The sequence below is a fragment of the Triticum dicoccoides genome, chromosome 2B, assembly GCF_002162155.2.
Source record: "Triticum dicoccoides isolate Atlit2015 ecotype Zavitan chromosome 2B, WEW_v2.0, whole genome shotgun sequence".
NCBI lineage: Eukaryota > Viridiplantae > Streptophyta > Magnoliopsida > Poales > Poaceae > Triticum > Triticum dicoccoides.
In genome coordinates, this window is record NC_041383.1 from 294,339,391 (window position 1) to 294,348,783 (window position 9,393).

Here is a 9,393-nt window from a genome sequence, read left to right on the forward strand (position 1 = left end):
TTAATGTAAGTCAGTCCTTCTAAAGCCTTTATCCTCAACTGCTGTTTAATTTGCTCATACTCCCTATCGTTTACTGCTGTTTAGTTTGTTGTTTCTACCAAAATGCATGTTCGTAAGAACCGTAAGTTCTAAGTTTTACTTGTAAAACCAAATTTCTTATTCATACCATGCACATTACTTAATACTCCCTATATGTATGCTTGGTTTTGTGGATCTATAATCCAATGTGTGGTGAAGCAGCCCACGTTTGCACCTTGTCATCTCCTGTTTTATCTTACTGATGTGGCTGATGATATGAACAACATGCCATGCACATTATCCAAAATAGATACAATGATTTTCTTTGCCCTTCATCTATGCTTGTTATGTTGACATGGTAATCCAGTGGTGTGGTGAAGCTCCCCGCATTATGAACAATGCCAAATTATGCTATTGATATTTTGAACTTACTCTTTATTTTCTAATTTGAAATTGGATAGAATTGACAGAACAGTTATCATCTTTGTTTATACACGTGCAAACCCCGTCACCTCTCTGCTTTGTTTCAAGGTGATATGCCTGATGACATGCACAAGTCTGCTGAAGGCTGTGAGACAAACCCAACATATATTGCAGCAAAGAAGGCAAAACATCTTGAAGATAGCGAGACAACCCCAAAGTCTTGTCTTGATGCAGTGTTCAAGTTACTTTAGACTAACAGTCAGACAAGCTCACAGAATTCATTGTCTGAATCAGTTCGATTTCTTCAGTCCCAAGTTCTAGCAGAAAAGCATTCTGCAACTTAACTTCGACTTGAAGTCCTATATCTAAGAAAGATTGCGGAGAACACCAATGAGAACCTCATCGCTAAATAGCTACACCTGGAAGCTATGACCGACATGCTAGGCCAGTCTCACAGCCTTGATCAGCAGCTTGCGCAGCAGTTCCCCCGCAAGGCTAACCTTTCTTGAACTGTCTTGGAAGTGGTCTCGGTTCAGTATTATTTTGTTACGCTGCAATGGTGTCTAGTTTTTGTAATATGCTTCTTCGTTGCGCTTTATGATCACTGGTGGCGAACTTCGATGCCTAGTGGATGTAATATACCTTAAATCCTTTATTGTATAGTGTAGGTTTATTCTTAGTGACTATGCCATAATTTCTTTATTGTATAGAGTAGGTTTGTTCTTAATTCCTACTGGTTACTGACATCATTCGCTATTTGAAAGAAAATCAGATGTAGTCGATCGGGCCGAAACATTTGACTCTAACGGGCCAGGTTTTTAGCGGGCCACAATTGGGCCGGCCTGCGTCTTTCTTGGGCCTGAATGATTGGGGCCTTCACACATTGAGCCAGGTCCAAACTTACACCGGCCTATATTTTAGTTGGGCCTTTTGTCGACCCAGCGCTTAGTTTGGCCCAGGTAGTGTTGGGCCATTAACGGGCTGAATATTGTACTGGCCTGTTACGGCCAAGATGAAACCACGGGCCTTTAGCAGGCCAAAATGCATGTTGGTCCTCAATTTTCACTAGTCGTCGACGGGCCTTCAGCAGGCCGAAATGTAGACCGGGCCGTTATGGGCCCAATTAGCTCACGGGCCGTTACCAGGCCGAAACATATCTCGGGCCTTAGTTGGCCCACTAATATCATGGGCCTTTAAGAGGCCAAAAGCTTAGTACATGCATCAACGGGCCGAATTACGTGACGGGCCTTTAACAGGCCCAAAGTCACGTTGGGCTTAACTGTTGCCACCTTTAGCACGGGCCGTCAGTGGGCCCGATGTCCCGTCGGACCATATATGGCCCATGGGCAGCACGGGCCATTCCCAGGCCGAAAGTCACACCGGGCTGAAATGGGCCCATGTCTACATCAGGCCTCTAACAAGCCGAAAGTCACTGGGCTGTAGTTGGGCCCGAATATTCGGCGAACAATTAACGGGCCAGATCTAGCTTCGGGCCGCAAATGGGCCCAAATATTGGGCGAACAATTAACGGGTCAGATCTGGCTTCGGGCCGTAAATGGGCCCAAATATTGGGCGAATAATTAACGGGACAGATCTGGTTTTGGGATGTAAATGGGCCTTTATTAAGCAGGCCGTTATTGCGCTGGCCCACTAGTACCTGATTAAGTTCTACGGGCCTTTGACTTGGCCGGCCTTTTTAACCTATATGGGCCTCTGTTGGGCCCAGCCACGTGTCGACGTACCATAGGCATGTCTCCTCCAATGGACGGGCGACATCTGGCCCACTGACGAGCTGATAGGTGTTCCCTTCGGCCAATCAGAATTTTTCACGTGGAAATTTCCCATTAGTCGGGGCTGTTAACGGGTTAGCGGATCCAAAATCCGACCCGATAGGTTAACGGCGTTCCGTTACGGTGGATGCCACATGTCGGTCACCCTTGACGAAAGCACTTCTGTGACGCGTGATTTATCGCAATGGAAGTGGACACTTCCGTGATGATAATTTTGGTAATGTCATGGAACACTTCTACGACAGCATAGGTATGACTATCTTGATTCTGTCATAAATTTGTCATGGATGTACATGCATGACAAAAAATGCGACCTACTATGACAAACACGTAGCATCACAGAAGTGTATTTTTTTGTAGTGCTACGAGTAAATCCAAACCTCAAGTTTGCCCGAGGTGGCCCCGCAGTCTACTCGGTTCGGACCAACACTTAGAGAAGCACTGGCCCGGGGGGGTTAAATAAAGATGACCCTCGGGTTTGCAACCCCAAGGGAAAGTTAGTAGGTAGTTAGGCAAATGTAAAACCAAGGTTGGGCCTTGCTGGAGGAGTTTTATTCAAAGCGAACTGTCAAGGGGTTCCCATAAACCTGACCGCGTAAGGAACACAAAATCAAGGAATATAACACCGGTATGGAAACTAAGGCAGCAAGAGTGGAACAAAACACCAGGCATAAGGCCGAGCCTTCCACCCTTTACCAGGTATATAGATGCATTAATTAAAATAAGAGATATTGTGATATCCCAACATAACCATGTTCCAACATGGAGCAATCTTCAACTTCACCTGCAAGTAACAACGCTATAAGAGGGGCTGAGCAAAAGCGGTAACTTAGCCAAACAACGGTTTGCTAGGAAAGGTGGGTTAGAGGCTTGACATGGCAATATGGGAAGCATGGTAAACAAGTGATAGGTAGCGCAGCATAGCGATAGAACGAAGCAACTAGCAAGCAAAGATAGAAGTGATATCAAGGGTAATGGTCATCTTGCCTGAAATCCCGCAAGTAAGAAGAACGAGTCCATGAAGTAGATGAACCAACGTAGTCGAAGGGATCCTCACAATCGCAACGTAATCGGAACTATCAAGGAGAAGCGCAACCGGAAAGAAGCAAACAACATGGTAAACAACCATCACATAAGCATGGCATGATGCACAAACAAATATGATGCATGTCCGGTTTAAATAGGCATGACATGGCAAAGTGCAACAAACAATACTACAAGTTAAGTGGAGCTCAATATGCAACGAGTTGCATATTGACGAAACACCAGTTATTTAACTCGCTCTCGTTTAGGTACACAACAATATTAAATGTTATTAAACATGGCAAGAGGTGAAACATAAGAAAACTACCTATCTAGGCAAGTTTAAATGAGGCCGGAAACAACAAACAACAATTCCGGAAAATCCTCATGTCCATATTTCGAATTTGGTACTGTTCTGCCCTAAACCATATTTTAATGTTGTTAAATAGTAAAACAAAATGCACCAAGTTAATCTATGCATTATTCCACCCCATTTACATATATAGTTTATTTAATTCAGAGTTACGGTTAATTAGTTATGAAATAACTCATTTTAACATGGCATTTATGCATAAATAAAGCAAACAGCAAGTTTAAGCATTTTACCGTGGATGAAAGTGGAATATTATGAACCTAGATGAAAATCTAAGCATTTTACATATTAAAATAATTTTAATTCGAAACACGGTTTGTGAGTTATTAAATGCATGAAGAACAGGGATTTTTCTTCAAAACAGCAATACTCTGGATAATTAGAAAATATGCAGGTCAGGAAAAAACGCATGCGGGCCGAAACTGCAGCCTGGCCCAACAGGAACAGGCGCTGGGGGGAAGCTCACCAGTGTGGCAACTGGGCCGGTGCGAGCTGGGCCTTGAAGGCAGGGCGCGGTTAACGCAGGGGATCGAGCGGGACAAGTGAAGACTCTCTACTCGATGTAGAGCGAGCATAGACCAGCGGCGCTGGGACTGGCGAAGGCTCCGGCAAGCAATGACGGGGCGGGTCGGCGAGGAGGCGATGGTGAACTTGGCGAAGCAGGGGAGGTCCGGGCGCCGGGGAACCACAACGGCGGGGCAGATCTTGGCAGAAAAGAGGTCAGGGACGGCGAGCTCGGGCATCCATGTTGTCCTCCTGACGGTGCGCAGGAACAACGGGGCAAGGGTCGCCGGGCAGCGGATCTGGCGGAGAGAAAGGAAATGGCAGGGCATGGCCTGGCCGGGCGGCGCGATGGCTCAGGCAGGGAAGGGCAGCTGGTCTCGGAGCAACGGGGCGACGACCATGGCATTGGGTCCCTGCTAGAGAAGGGAGAGGCGAGAGAGGTTAGAGAGGTTGAGAGAGAGAGGAGCACGGGGAGCAAAAGAAGAGAAGGCAGGGGCGTGGCGACCTGATGCAGCGGGTGGTGGCTCCGTCGAGACCCGGTCGCCAGTGGCCAGGCGAGGCGAGGAGGAGGGCGACGACGCGAAGATGGAGGTCGATGCCTCGATCTGATCTGGATCGAGCGACGTGGGAGGCTCGGGTGCTCTCGTGGCCGTTCGATCTATGATCTGGCAGTCCAGATCGAGTGGAAGTGGCTGTGGTGGTTGGCTGGATCTGAAGGGAGGTGGGAGGAGGCTGTGGGATCGAGGGAGGGGGATCCTGAGAGGATTTTCTGGAGTGGCGGCAGGATGGGACATCTCCCTCGAAGTTAGGGTTTGCCCATGTTTGGACTAGGGGTCTTTATATAGGGAAATGAAGGGGTATTTGGATCATTCGATTAAAATTGGACGGTTGAGATAAAATGCTAGGGGAGTCCGAATCAGAAATCGGAGATGTTTTAGGGATGATCTGAAACTAACGGTGATGACGGAGCGGATCGGGTTCGAGAAAGTTTCGGACGCGCGCGAGGGGCCTGAGTAAATGTAGAGAGGGTCAAACAGTCAGACAAGAGGGAAACGAAAACACGGTTGGTCTCGGAACGGTTCACGAAGGCAAGGGGGGAACGCGGCAACTACAAACGGGTGCAAGTTTTATGAAAACATGCAGATGCAATGCGAATGATGCTATGAGATGAGATGCATGACATGAACAAAATGCAAAAAGGAAGACAAAAACCCAACCATAGAGGAAATAACGTAACACATAGCCAGAAAAGGCAAGAGTCGTAGTTACAATTATGGAAAGTTACATCCAGGGTGTTACATGCCTGTTAAAGCATATTGAGTGCATCAAGCCTAGTTTTCTATTGGACAGATTTTGTTCTGTAATATATTACTGTTAGGACAATACCATTTTTCCTATTTTGTGGAAACTATCTTAGTGTTTCTTTTTGGGTTTGTCATTCAGCAATTCTTGTCCTTGATCGCAAACTAAATTGTTTGTCGTTGCTATTTGGCTGCTTTCATGCAATGGGTTTCCCTTCTATCTGTGGCATGTTGATGATCTGATTAGCATTCAAGAAATAAATATTCCATGCAAGCCTCCAGCTTATGTGCGGTAGGGATGGGGACTCAACAGTAAAAAAGTGCTCTTCGGCTGCTCTGATTTTAACCCAAAACCCTTGGGAGTTTGTCCGGCCTCATTGTCAAAAGTGCATTAGTTAATTATGACCTCTTCTCTTCAGTGAGATTTTTTCTTCCACGGACGTTCCTCCTTACATCGGGTTTATTATCCTGCTGTGTGTGCATGATTTCTTATGGATATTTTTTATGACGATGGATTTCCGTATTGTTCTGCACGATATCCCTGGCGGTATAGGGTGCAGTCCAACTAAAAGAACATAATTGTATCAGGTAAGTGCAATAATTTGTTGATCTTTGCAAGTAAAGAGGAGGAAATTATGTTCCTTACTTTGGTGTGTGTGTGACATGAAGCATCATTTCCTAAGTAAACAAATTTATTTGCTTGCCACTGAAAAAAATTGAGCAAATATATATTTTATTGTTCATGATCTTTCTTTTTTGTTTGTATCGAAGTTCATGCTCACTCAGTATATATCATGTTGTGATCCTGTCTCATTCGTGCATACTTAAATTTTCTTCTTCAGTTCTTTGTTTTATTGATAGAGAATGCATCATCACAGTAAAAAATTTATTTAAAATATGTATGGGGCTGGTGCATCTTTATTCATAGAATGATCTTTTCTTTAATATAGCAATACTGAATCAGGTTAGATTTCATGTGAAGTTTTTTTAGAGATAAGGCACCATGTCCGACTTCATAAATAAAGCCATCAACTTTAAAATCAAGTAACACTGAAGTTAAGTAAAAGGTTACAGAATAAAGTTGTCTAAATAGGAATACACTATTTTCATTTTCATTAACATGAGGTCTGTCATTAACATACTTTGTTCTAAACATTTGTTTTACCAAATACATGGGAGCGTCACCGATATTTTCTTGAAGTGGCATAATCACTCTGTTTATCCTTTGTTTCAGACAATTAAAGTTGCACATGCTATTACCCTGTTGTTTGGCGTTGGACCATGGACACAAGGTTCATATACAATTCATTGGATACTGAGAATTGTGAGCTCTGAATTACTGAAAAATTGTCCTCCATAGTTCTGAATATGTTGGTTCTAGCTGATCGCCAATGCATAAGTATGAACCTTGGGTTGTTACCTGAAGAAACTTAACCCACACCTGGTTGTGCCTGTTTGTGCCATGTTTTTACCTGAAGAGAAACCAAGCATGCGCACGCCTGTTGTCGATGGTGATGATGAGTTATTCAGTGAGGCTATAGTGATTTTTATTTTATATGGAGCCTGATCATTTTGCAACTGAGATGGATAGGTCTGTACCTATTGCAATATTTGTTGTTAATTTTGGTTAGGTATGTGCACTTATATATATATATATATATATATAGCATTTGTTCTTCTAAAAGCATATCATTCTGATGATGAAATACTCTCTTGTGATACATGATTATTGTGCATGCTTGCTGATCTGAACCGCTGCACCACTATGGAAAAGGGGGAGTCTCATTAAGATGATTAGGTTTTGTAGACATCGAAGATCATTGCAGTTTCTGCAAAATGTACTGTGATGGATTCAGATAGACTCTAGAGTGGTGTAAGTCTTTGACTGTGTGTTCCAAATCCTTGCTGATTTACTCCATGCAGCACCATCTTTTGTTTTCAGAACAACCTTTTTTTTGACAACCACAGTAGTTTACTATGTCTACCAAGGAAGATGAGACAAGTGGTGGAGAAGAAGTCACGGTTGACATTTGTGAGCCGCTAGCTTAAGCTACTTTTGAAAAAGATTTCGTACCATTGCTATAGGGTAAAAAAATTCTCTAAAAATTCATTTGCAAATTTATCTCAGAAATTCATATTGATTCAATAACGAGGTTACTATCCAAGACCATGCACGTGGATTCTTCTATTTACTTGGTTTGAATTAGGCTTTTGTCTTTTGTGCTATTTTGTAGAACGGGTTCTTCTCAAACCTATGTGCTTGCCCAAGCCTAAAGTTACTAAAAAAATACAAATATTTTCAATACGGTCATGTTTTCAAATGAGACTAAATATCACACGGCTGCTGGATAGAAATATTTTCAATGAATGGTTCTTCTCTCAAACCTACGTGCTTGCCGAACTGGCTAGCAAATCAGTCATCGACAGACATGCCTACTTTGAAATATAGATGGGTCCAAATAGTACATGACTAATGGGCTAAAGCTATGATCATACATGCTTTCTCAGACCTAAAGTTTCTAATTAATGTTCTTTTTGGAGGAACTCATGATTTTAAAGGTACATATATATTTCTAAACAAAAGCCTATGCTGTTTTTCTTTATATAAAAGGGTCTAAATTCTTACCGTATGTGCTTGATCTGAAAAATGAAAACATTTTCAATGCTAACATGGTTTTAAATGGGACTCTACGCCATTTGGCGCAACGATATGTATTTCTTTTATACAAGAACTACTTTAAAAGAAAGCCTCCTTAACTGGTATGTATTTTTTTTATATATACGGGGATCTAAATTTATAACATATGTGCTTGCTCAACAAAAGATTATTGAAAAATAGACATATTTTCATCGCAACATGGTTTTCAATGGGGCTTTGTGCTACCAAATTTAAATGTGTATGCACATCTCATTGTAGACAACAAGCCAAATTTGTTACCAATGGTGTGGCGGAGATGCGTATGTTGAGATGGATGTGTGGCCACACGAGGAAGGATCGAGTCCAGAATGATGATATACGAGATAGAGTTGGGGTAGCACCAATTGAAGAGAAGCTTGTCCAACATCGTCCGAGATGGTTTGGGCATATCCAGCGCAGGCCTCCAGAAGCTCCAGTGCATAGCGAATGGCTAAAGCGTGCGGAGAATGTCAAGAGAGGGCGGGTTAGACCGAATTTAATATGGGAGGAGTCTGTTAAGAGAGACCTGAAGGATTGGGGTATCACCGAAGAGCTAGCTATGGACAGGGACCCCAACTTGCTTGGGATTAAAGGCTTTGTTATTGTTGTTGTTGTATGCTTGCCCACAACTAAACTAACCAAACCCTGGATTTTCTTTTCAATGTGTACACGGATTCAGCGGGTCTCTACGCCATTTGACGCAACGGGTCCACTAGTGTGTGTGTATATATATATATATATGGACTGGACTATTTTGTTACTAGTAACAGAATAATATTCTGTTACCCTTCGGTCCTATAAGGAGCGATCCGACGAACCACGAGTTAAAATGAAACCAACCCAAAGGCTAACCCTCATTGGCATTTATTTATAGGAGAAACTCCACAAGCACCACGCGTCCAAGCCGGAACTTAAACTCGGATGAGCTGACAGCAACCTCAGCTACCCAACCAACGGGTGAACGCCTCTTCCTCAAAACCTAAACTACCCGACCCGAGACGACAAAAAAAGAATCAGGATCCCCCGTCCCCGCCTTGATAAGCTCCACCAGTGCGCCGGCCTCCCCCTCCACCAACGCGCCACCGGGGCCTCCCCTCCCCCACCGCGCCGCCGCTGCCTCCCCCTCCCCCAGAACGCCGCCGCGGCCTCCCCTCTCCACCAGGCACCGCCGTGTCCCCACCTTCTCCCTCAGCTCCAGCCGCCGCCCCACCCTCTCCCTTGGCTCCGGCCGCAGCCCCCCACCTTCTCCCTTGGCTCTGGCCGCCGCCCCCACCCTCTCCCTCT